This window comes from Peromyscus eremicus, chromosome 4 (genome assembly GCF_949786415.1).
Source record: "Peromyscus eremicus chromosome 4, PerEre_H2_v1, whole genome shotgun sequence".
NCBI classification, from domain to species: domain Eukaryota; kingdom Metazoa; phylum Chordata; class Mammalia; order Rodentia; family Cricetidae; genus Peromyscus; species Peromyscus eremicus.
The window spans coordinates 38,076,836-38,088,659 of NC_081419.1; the positions used below are offsets into that span (position 1 = coordinate 38,076,836).

The window sequence follows — 11,824 nt, forward strand, 5'->3', positions numbered from 1 at the left end:
TGCAAAGGTCACACAGAACGCAGTGGGCAGTGGGCATAGGATGAAGTAAGGACCAGCCAGTCAGATACCAGAGTTCAGTGGGAAGCCACAGAACCTTCCGGTACTAGGCACCCAGTGTAGCATATTCAGTTTACTGACGGTCTCATACCCAAGGCTGGACTTCCATCTAATGTAGCCTGATAGCCATGTAATATTGAGCTCTGCATGCGTGCTTCTTAATGTAGTGAAGCTTTGTAAAATGTGCTGGGAAACACACATTAGCTACTTCTCTCGCAACATGCTGCAGGAAAAGTGGGGGCCACGTGTCCCCTACTGCTTCCTGTTGCACACACTATAAATTCAACCTCTTCCCACTCGTCCATCTGACAAAGGGGACTAGTCATATATGGAAGGTTTTGCTTCCGGATCTCTGAAGGTAGGCATGAGCTGCTGGAGAGGCCATGCTGGACATTTTCACTTGCCATCCAGAATGAGGTCACAGAGACAGCTTTTATTCAACACGAATGTCTTTTTTAACTTTCCAGAGAAAATGAAATCAGGAATGATTTTTTTAAATCTTGCTTTCATTTTTCCTATGCCAAACTAAGCATTCCTGACAGAAAACAGACCTTTTCAGGGAGCCAGGCTTTTGCTCCGTCTATCTATCTAATTCGGAGTGATTACTGTTTTTCCTACTGGGGTTGGCGGGGTGGGGAGGACCAGGCCCTGAGAGAATTCGTGTTGACTCCTAGCTAATCTTCAGTTTTTTTTTTTTTTTTTTTTTTTTTTTTTTTTTGGTTTTTCGAGACAGGGTTTCTCTGTGTAGCTTTGCGCCTTTCCTGGAACTCACTTGGTAGCCCAGGCTGGCCTTGAACTCACAGAGATCCACCTGGCTCTGCCTCCCGAGTGCTGGGATTAAAGGCGTGCGCCACCACCGCCCGGCTCTAATCTTCAGTTTTACAAGCAGTTCCACTGGCTTTTCTCTTTAACGATCTAAGTATCTGCTATGAAATTTTCTGTCCACATAAACTGAAGGTCTGGCTTTATTCTGTTCTGAAGTTTGCAGCTAAATATTTACGTATGTTCTGGGGGAAGAAGGGGAGACCATGCTGCCTGTGATGGAGTGCCTCAGGCAGTGTGAAAAATGGCCCTCGGGGCTCCTGCCCCATAGATGCTCAGTCTGCCTCGGCGAAGGAGGTGTTGTTTATCAATAACATCCATTTCATTTTCTCTGGTTTTTACTCTGCTAGTCACGGCTTTTGCAAGATCTGTGAGGCCAGCATTGGATCATGTAGGAGTTTGTAAGGTGAGGGAAACCCTTGAAAGCCCACAGCTGATGTAACAGAAGTATCACCTAATTTTCCATGGCGACAGAGAAGCCACATTGTGTGAGAAAACCATGGATGGTACAGGACTCTTTTCTTGCTCTTTTGGGTTCTTGTCCTCCACACACATACATTTCTATCATGAAGTCATGTGCTACAGATTGATGAGAGCTGAGGAAGGAATTCTGCCAGGCTTACTTCACTGTCTCCTTGGAAACTTCAAAACTGGTATGCTGTGGCTTGGAGATCCCTGGAGTAACACACTCTAGGGCCTCCTGAGGAGGGAGACTTCCATCACACTTCAAACCAGGTAGGCACCTCAGTACTTTCCTAGTGCTGCTGTGGCAGATTATCACAAATGTAGTGGCTTAACACACACATGTACTCACATGTGTGAACACACACATGAATACATACACACGTGCACACACGTGCGTATACACACACACACACACACACACACACACACACACACACACACACACACGGGAGATCAGAAGCCCCCAGTTGGTCTCAGAAACTAAAGCCAAGATGTTGGCAGGTCAATTTTCTTTTCTAAAGGTCGTTTTGTTCCAGTTTCCAGAAGCCATGTACATCTTTAAAACACCTCTCTGACTGCTGCTTCTGCCCTTGAATGTCCTTTTCTGGGCTCCCACCCTCTCCGCTCCCTGTAATAAGGGTCGCTGTGGATGTCCTTGGCCCACCTGCATAATCAGGTATTATTAGACCAGTCCAGGATCTTAAATTAGTTACACAGACAGCTACCTTGTTATGGGAGCTGGCTCATTCTGAGACCTCAGAGACTAGGAACAGGTGACTCAGTGGACCACACCAGCCCGAAGCTGGGTTTTCTCAGCCTACGGCCAGTCCTAGACTTCAATCACCACCAGCAGGTTTAAGCCTGGCCAGGTCTTTCAGGGCTCTCTTTGGTTTCTGAGCTCCTTGCCTGGCTTTCACAGCCTGCTTCTGCCTCTGCCTCATCCTCTCAGCCTGGAAAACCGAGGAGCAGGAAGAGTTCGTAGGTCAGCCCAGGAATTTCAACCTCTGTGTCATGGACACGGTAGATAAGCACAAATGGAACACAATCAAAACATGCTTTTACTTTGGGCAGCCATCGTCCTTTTCAAGGCCTGGCCTCCGAGGGTGCAGCTCCATGGGGGTGGACCTGTTCAAATCTCACGCAGGACAATTCTGGGAAGTCTAGGATGCTTAGCATCCCAGGCCTTTGCTCTATGCAGACTTGCCGCATCCTCCCCGCCAACCATTGTGACAATCAAAACACACTCCCACACATTTCCTACAGACCCCTAGGGAGTTGGCATTGCCAAAAACCTCAGGCAGGACTATGCTTATCTGTGTACTCAGGTCCTCAGGGAGAAATTGTTTCTTAGGTCACAAGCAAGCTCTTGTTCAGGTATCAAATGTATGGTCCCAGGTAAAACCGTAAACCCTGAGGGTTAGGGCTGCTCCTAAGGAGATTTGTGGTGGAGAAAGGGAACTGTCAACTTCTCCATGACCCCACTCCCTGCTTGATAGCCTGAGCTGATGAAGACTGGGGGGGGGGGGGGGGGGGCGGGGGGCGGGAGGCACCAAATAGTACCTAACAGTACTTGAGAGCTGGAGGCAAGAGGATCAGTTCAAGGTCATCCCCAGCTACTCAGTGAGTTCAAGGCCAGCTTGGGCTACATGAGACCCTATTCCAAAAAACAAAAAAATAAGAGGTACTCTCCACACTTCTTGCTGATGGGTTGATGTTATGATTCCAACATGGTTTCAGAGTCCATTCTGAAACTCCTGTTAGAAGTTTGGCCACTCCTGTGGCTGTCTTAGGAGGTGAAGGTTTTGATGTGGTTGATCCCAAGGAGAATCACAGCCTTTCTTGGAGGACTGAGTGTATTGTTGAGTGAGCAGGTTGTGATAAAGTACACTCATCCCTTGTGCTCTGTCCCTTATACAGGCTTCCGCCCGCCCTTCAGTTTTCTGCCATGTTATGAATCAGTGCCAGGCCCACACCTGATCCAGCTACCTGGTCATGGATTCCAGAGCCATAAGCCATAACTACCACTGTACTTTTTAAGTTACTAGGTCTCAGATATTTTGTTAGAGCAGCAGCAAATGGACTAAGACATTGAGTGCAACTGATTTTTTTTTTTTCCTAAGGGGGCTTTTGTGTGTTTTTTTCAGAGCTTCTACCATGGGAATCTCTGTCACAATTCACAGGAAGTAAGGATGCCCAAGGTCACAGCCCTGCATCCCTACTTCCCTGGCAACCCACACATATGTGCTATGTACATACATAGATGACACCTCTTTCCAGGGTGAAGAGGGCAAACATCAGACCTCCCTCTTTGTTCTATAGGTGGTGTCCACAGCCTAACTTTGGAATATTGTTTCTGTTGCAGCACGTGGCTGAGCCTTCCTTTGTGATATCCTACTGTGGTTACAAATTCAGGGAACATCTACTTTCCTTTTCTTTTTCTTTCTTTCTTTCCTTTTTTTTTTTTTTTTTTTTTTTTTTGGTTTTAAAAACAGACAGGGTTTCTTTGTAGTCCTGGCTGATCTGGAACTAGCTCTGTAGACCAGGCTGGCCTTGAACTCAGAGATCACCTGCCTCCTGAGTGCTGAGATTAAAGGCACATGCCACCACTGTCCAGCTTTAGAGAGCATTTTCAAAGCAAATAATGTAAGAGTTGGTGTTCAATGGCTGAGGATCGACGTGTCCCTGAGTTTTCACAGCTTTGACAAGAACATTTAGCCAATTTTTTATTAGCCAATATATTTTCAAGCTGAATGTTGGAGATAGTACTTGAGATTTCCTTCTCTGCGGTAGAGGGGCTAACAAGGGCCTTTTGTTCCAGTCAAAACTCTGGGGAACTAGGCATGGCAGTCCATGTCCATAATCATAGCATTCAGGAGGCTGAAGCAGGAGGATTATGACTTCAGTTCCAGTCAGGGCCACACAGTGAGGCCTTGTCACAAAAGTAACATAACATAAATGAGTTCTTTTCTTTGCTACTTAAACCTCAGGGGCCTGCTGCTACATTGTGTTCCTCTCCCTTCCAGATGGCTCTAGGACCCAGAGTGATTTGCCATTCACGCTGTGTATAGACTTTACAGAAGGTCTGGAACCCAGGAGTGACTAACTCAAATATGAAAATAGAATGCCCTTTTGTACAACAGCAGCATCTGCAGCAGCACGTCACACTTCCAAAACATCTGCAGGTATATTTTCCCCTTGGAGTCCTGTGAGGCCAGCCACTTTCCATGGGGAGTGAGGCTAAAGAGGGAAGAGACTGACACTCAGTGGGAGCTATTCGATGCCTAGTGGGACTCAGCATAAATACTTCTGTTGTCTTACTTAAGACTGACAGTGAATAGAAAGGGAAGACATTTGTAGCTGAAGCTTTCCTGGTCCTTTCCGTGGCCCTGCAGCCCCTTGGACCCAAGTAAACACACAGAGGCTTATATTAATTAAAACTGCTCAGCCATTAGCTCAAGCCTACCACTGACTAGCTCTTACACTTAAATTAACCCTTAATTCTTATTTATGTTTAGCCATGTGGCTTGGTACCTTTTCTCAATTCTGCCTTCACATCTTACTTCCTCTGTGTCTGGCTGGCGACTCCTAACTCAGCCTTCCTCTTTCCAGAATTCTCCTCTCTGCTTATCCCACCTATACTATACTTCCTGCCTGGCTACTGGCCAATCAGCGTTTTATTTATCAACCAAATCAGGGCAACACATTCACAGCATACAGAACAACATTCCCATCAGACATTGTTATCAGCCTGGTTGACCAGGGCTCAGAATGAGTCAATTCCCTGCCTAAAGTCACACAGCAGCTAAGTGTCTCTCAGATGCATGCTCTTTTTGCGGTACCACACATTTAGCTTTCGCTCCTGAATTAGAATTTGATTAATTACTCATAAAATGCTCATTATTCATTCTATGCCAAGGCAGGGAAAAAAAGATTTAGGAATGTTTTTACTCATCTATATGATTGAATTATAATGCTAGAGGAAGGCCAGAAGGCCAAAAGGAATAGACATTTATGGTTCTCAATGTTTGGATTTAAGGATGAGTGAAAAGGCTTTGAAGAAAAAAAACAGTGCAAGGCATTGCAAAGCCTTGTGAAGTTTGTGCTTTGGGACCAGTCAAGCTAAGATAAATACCAAGTCATTTCACGTGAGACAAACACCGTCTCCTAGTGTCTACACTGCTCATTAGGAGCCCAGAACACAAACCCCACCGTCCTGTCAGTACTTCTAGAACCTTCCCTTTGCCCTTTGCCGTTTGCACATAAACAACTTCCTCAGCTCAGGGGCCTTGAAGCTCTCCTGCTGCCCAGGGCCTTCTTACTCATGAGTTCTCCCTTGAGTTTTGGGGAAGCTCAGTTCATGCCTTTGGCTACATGCAGTTAAACCCCCGCCCCCACAGACAGGCTTTCCTCGGCCCTTTGTACCCCCAACTTCAAAAGCTTTAGTACCAGGGTAGCCATTGGAAACACATCACATTCTTTGTTGCCCTTCTGCACATTCAAGCATTCCCACTATTGGGCTTTTCAAATCACCGATGTACAGCAAAGGATTGTATAGCACAAGTTCTGGATACAGGAAGTTCTTAAGAACACCAAGAATGTACGCCGGGCAGTGATGGCGCACGCCTTTAGTCCCAGCACTCGGGAGGCAGAGCCAGGCGGATCTCTGTGAGTTCGAGGCCAGCCTGGGGTACCAAGTGAGTCCCAGGAAAGGCGCAAAGCTACACAGAGAAACCCTGTCTCGAAAAACAAAAAACAAAAAACAAAAAAAAAAAAAGAACACCAAGAATGTGAATCCTTAGCAGGGATGATGTGGCTACCTATACCACAGAACAGAGGGGGGAAGGCTGGTGAGCACTATTCAGAGGATCCTACCTGAGAGGAAGAGGGTGTTTTTAGAAGCAAATTAGGAGCAGGATTTAAGAAAATGATAGGAGGCTGGACATTGCAGCAGAGGCAGGTGGCTCTCCATGAGTTCAAGGCCAGCCTAGTCAATATAATGAGTTCCAGGGCAGCAAGAGCTACATAATGAAAGACTATTTCAAAGAATCTCAAAGGAAAAAGAAAAAAAAAGGGTGGGTCAAGCCTCATATCCAAATACCTTTCCAGAAGGAACCTGATCCACCCTATGCCGTGCCTGAAGCTTTCCCAGACATCCTATGCCCCTGGCATTTCATATCATGCATTCTGATCCTGCTTATCTCTCTGTCTCCTCCTCAAATCTGCCCTCTGCTCTTCCAACCTCCCCACAAATCAAAACCAAATTTAAAAGAAAAACAAAACAAAAAGAGACAAAACAAAAGAAAAGAAGAGAAGAATCTTGTTATGGACGCTGTAGCGTGGCCCGTTGAGACACACAGTTTAACCCTTTAGTCCGTTCATCTTTATGTAAAAGTGTTCATTGCCACGAGTCACTGGTGTGGCTTGAGGCCTCTGATTTCTGTCACACTACCAAGAGTGGGATCTAATAGCCTTATTCGTAAAAGCTCTAAAGTGGAAATAACTCAAATAGCCATCAGCCAATGAAAGGAGGGTAACCATGCCTACAAGGAACAAGAAAGGTAGCTAATCTATTGAACGAAAGCAGCCAGATTTAAAAGGACATTGGATACAAAAGATAAGAATAAGCACATTCATTTGGCAAGGGATAAGCATCATTTTCTGGGATGGAGAAAATGACTTCCCATGTCTTATATGGCTAGACTTGCTTTTCAAAATCCTTATCCCTTAAGATCCATGTTGGGTTGAGAGTGTAGTTCAGTGGTACAATAATTGCCTCCATCAAGGCCCTAGATTTAAGTCCTAGCACTTTAAGAAAAAAAAAGTATACATAGTATTTATTATGTTAAATCACACATCAACATGAAATTGCATGTTTTATATTTTTACATTATCATCATCATCATCATCATCATCATCATCATCAATCACAGTGAGTCATCACCAGGGCCATCGGCCTCAAGGAGAACTGGAACAGGTTTCTTGGCTGTTCAGGATGTATCAGCTGCTCTCTGACTCCAGTATTTCACGGTGCCCATGAGAACTGAGCATCTGCTGTTTCTGATCTAGTGACTGCACTCTCATGACTCAGATTCCCTCTCAACTTGCCAATTCTTTCTCCTGCTGTTTCTATCTTTACTCCTGGTTGCTATTTCAATGTTTCTTTCTTCTCTGATCCCTGGAGGACGTGAGGTTGAACGAGATAGCTAGTACTTTCCAATGGCATACTCTCTGTAGGTACCAAGGTCCAACTGCCCAACTGGCCTATGTTTTCTCCTTGGTGCCCCAGGCAGCATGTGGGTCTCCTTATTCTGCTCAGTTGTAATGGCGCTGGACAGGACCATGTTTTCTCCTTGGTGCCTGGGCTCCACATGAATTTTAATGGGGCAACCTACATACTGACCACAGTATCTGGACAGGTTGGTATAGGGAGAGGGAGAAGCGATGGGAGTTAGGATCTGGAATGAAAATCAGAAGTGGGGGGCAAGGGGGAGCCATGATGAAAAGTGCTTTAGGGTCTCCTTAGGTAGATGTACTCAAGGTATACAACCTTCGGTTGCACGATTAAAAATTAAATCACTGTGGTAGGTATTTGATGGGCTTGTATCTGTGAATGAAAATGTCTCGGTATATTGAATAGCTATTAGGGCCATACTGGTGCACTTTGTTACTAAGGGTCAAAAGTGGGGGAGAGCAAAGACTTAGGACAAGGGCAACTGGGGAATTTGTCAACAGTCTGGACTACAGCTTCCTGGCAGAGTGCTTACTTAGTGTGCACAAGGCCCTGGAATCATCCTCAGTATCGGGGGAAAACAAAAGCGGCCAGCTCACTGGGCAAAGGTGCCTGCCACCAAGCCTGATGGGCTGAGTTTGATCCACAGAACTCAACAGGGAAGGAGAGGACTGACTCCTGAAGCTGTCCTCTGACCTCCACACATTCTCCACGTGTACACATGCCCACATTCACACACACACACACACATACACACACACACACACACACACACACACACACACTAATAATAACAAATGAAAAATTTTAAAAATTTGTTAAGACATATTCATGAGCATGGTGGCCTTTAATCCCAGCACTGGGGAGGTAGAGGCCTGAGGATCTCTGTGAGTTCAAGGCCATCTGGGTCTACATAGTGAGTTCAGGACAGCCAGGGCTACATAGTGAGTTCCAGAACAGCCAGAACTGTAAAGAAAGACCCTGTATTCAAAAAGAAGAAGCACATTAATGACACAACAGATTACTGTAATGTCATGTCTAAGTTAGAGAAAAGAGGCAATAATAATAGTAATTATTATTATTCCAAGATCCTTATGCTTCTGTAAGTCATTTAATCTTTATCACAATTCCATGAGGTACAATTATCCCTATTTTACAAATGATTAAATTGAGAAGTTCATTGTGTCACAAAAATCAAGAGAATGAAAAATATATGTCATCTCACTGTCTTATAGGAATTAAAAACAAAACAAAACAAACAAACAAAAAAAAACAATTGCCAGTCTATTATAATCTGTGCAAGGCCTCCTACTGCAGCTTTGTGATTGACGAAGGGGTATGGTTCATGTTCTGTGGAGAGAGGCAGATATTAAGAGATGAAGGAGGTGAGGAGTGGGCTAAGGTGGGTGACCTGCTTGCCACCTGAGGCCATTGTGATGTCCGGGCCTAGGCTGTCACCAAGGGCCATGTCTGGGTCCATGGCCCTGCTGCATCGGAGGTCTGTGTTGACATCTGTGACTCCTGTTACCACTGAAGGGCAAGAGGATAGGGCTGCACCGAGTTGGCCCCGCCCCTCACTGGCTGCAACACTGGGGAGAACTGGTCCCGCCCCACCCCAGGATAGGGGGTCCTACACCTCGCCTGGTTAGCACAATAGAGCTGACTCTGTTCAAGGGGGCATGGGCGAGTGAGCCGGCCCTGAGGGCATGAGAGTGAGAGAGCTGGACCTGAACCCCTTGTCTGCCATGTGGTGGTGAGGGCAAGGAAAAGACGCCCTCCCCACCTCATCCCTGCCACCTGCAACAACCAAGGGAGCTGACCCTCCCCCCTACCAGCTGCAGCACTCAGGAAAGCAGGCCCTGCACCTCACCTGTGCAGCATAGTAGAGATGACCCCGTTGAAGTGGGGGGGGGGGGCAAGGGCCCACCCCTCTCCACCTGTAGCAGATGGGCTAGCCCTGAGGTCATAAGAGCAAGAGAGCTATTACTGCCCCTCATTACCTGCAGCACAGGGGAGAGTGGCTGCTGTACCTCACCTGGGCAACACAGTAGAACTGGCCCTGATGGTGTAGGTATCAGTGAGCCGGCCCTGAGGACATGAAAACAGGAGAACCGGTCCCACCCCTTGCTCCTAGTTGCATAGGGTGAACTAGTCAGGGTGATGCTGGAGAGCTCACCCTGGCAGTGGGGAGGAAGGAGAGCCAGCGGGCTGACCAACCCTGCAACCACCCAGGCTCAGAACTAGGGCTATGAGCTGGCCCACCCCAACATCCACCCCATCTATAATCTGCTGGAGCACATGAAGGGGCTGGTCCTGCAGATCCAAAGCTGCAGGATCTCCATGACACAGGGCAACAAAAGGATAAGTCCCAGTGAGGGCCCAGTATCAATGGTGTAGCAGAAACCAGAGGCCTTGAACCAAGCCAATGGCTCTGCAGTGAACACTTGCCAGTAAAGATATATGGACAAAAGGATATATTGTGTGGCTCACTGTCACACTACAGCTTCCATGAAGAGATTTTTCTTTTTCTTTCTTTCTTTTTATTTAACTTTTAAATTTTATTTTATTTTATTTTGAAGGGCAGGTTGCGAGGGCAGAGGGCAGATATGAAGGGACAGGGGGATGAATGGGATGGATATAGATGCATGATGTGAAAGACACAAAGAATAAGTAAAAAGAAAGTTAAAAAACAAAACAAAACTCAAGTGTAACTTTGATTCTCAATTTAGCGGCATTGACAAGTGGGGTCTCTAAGGGGTGATTCGGCCATAGGGTCTCCACTCTTAGAACAGATGAATGCAGTCTAACAGGAGTCTTTTATTTGGTTGATTGGTTATTTTTGTTTTCTGAGACAGTGTCCTCATTATGTATCCAAGGCGGGCATTGAAACGGTGACCCTCCTGTATCAATCTCCTGAGGGCTGGGAATACAGACATAGGTCACCATGATGGGCCCTCACAAGAACGCTTGCTCTTGTGGAACCAGACTAGCAACCAGAAGAGTGGGCATGACAAGGTAAGCCGGACCCTCCCTGTACTCTCCTGCACATGTCCCCTACGGGCACAAAGCCATTTCTTTTCTATGAGGTGAAGTGGCATGCGGCCCATGTGGTCACAATATCTTGGAGCTTCTAACCTCAAAATCTTGAGCCAAAATAGACCTCTGTCCATCATAAATCATACATTATAAGTTATAAATTATACCTAACGTCAGGTGTTTTTAGTTTTTTTTTTCTTTTTACACTTATGGGGGGGGTGTTTGTGTGGGGGGAACACGTGTGCCATGATGCACACGTGCAGGTCAGAGGACAACCTGGTAGAGTCAATTGATTTCTGTCGTGTGGGACCCAGGGACAGAACTCAGGTTGTCAGGCTTGGCCATAGGCACCTTTACCTACCAGCCATCTGGCTTGCCAACTTCTAAAAGTTATACAGCATATGAGAAAAGCTTAAAAAACACCAAATAATGCTTAGCTTAGAAAATTAAAAGTTATTGGGATGGTTAATATTGTCAGCTTGACAAGACCTAGAATCGTCTAGGAGACAAATCTCTGGGCATGTCTGGGAAGGAGTTTCTACACTGGTTAATTGAAGTGAAAGTCCAACCCCAAATATAGATGACACCATTCCATGGGCTGGGGTACAGGGTTAAAAAAAAATGGAGAAGGCCGGGTGGTGGTGGTGGTGGCACATGCCTTTAATCCCAGCACTCGGGAGGCAGACCCAGGTGGATCTCTGTGAGTTTGAGGCCAGCCTGGTCTATAGAGAGAGATCCAGGACAGGCACCAAAACTACACAGAGAAACCCTGTCTTGAAAACCTAATAACAAAAACAAAAACAAAAAATGGAGAGGGCTGTAAAGCATCAGCGTTCATTGACTCCCTTGTGCAGACACAAGGTGACCAGCCACCTCAAGCTCTTGTCATCATGATTTCCCCCACCATGAAAGACAGAATTGGCCAGAAGCTCATGGGCCAGCTGGCCCAGTGTACTCTGTGCAGCAGAAACAAGGGAGACCTGGCCTTGACAAATGGAGGAACCAACTTCTAAAGAGCCACACACAAGCCTCCAACACACACACAATGAGTAAATAAAATTCGTGTAACACTCTGAGACTTTAAAAAATTAAAACAAAATATGTAAGCCATATAGAACTCTTTATATTAAAAAATGTGGTTGACATCTCAATGTGTAAACAAACAAGCAATATTTTTGGAATAATAAAAATACCATGAGAAATGAGAAACAGGAG

The 11,824-nt window shown here is 45.9% G+C and overlaps 1 long non-coding RNA gene across 1 annotated transcript; it reads left to right on the forward strand.

Moving 5' to 3' along the window:
• Window positions 1–1,224: 1,224 nt before the first annotated feature.
• On the forward strand, window positions 1,225–10,581 carry LOC131908083 (uncharacterized). The gene is made up of 3 exons (XR_009378540.1): window positions 1,225–1,285; window positions 4,368–4,526; window positions 10,429–10,581. It is a non-coding gene; the product is annotated as an uncharacterized LOC131908083 (long non-coding RNA).
• Window positions 10,582–11,824: the final 1,243 nt, after the last annotated feature.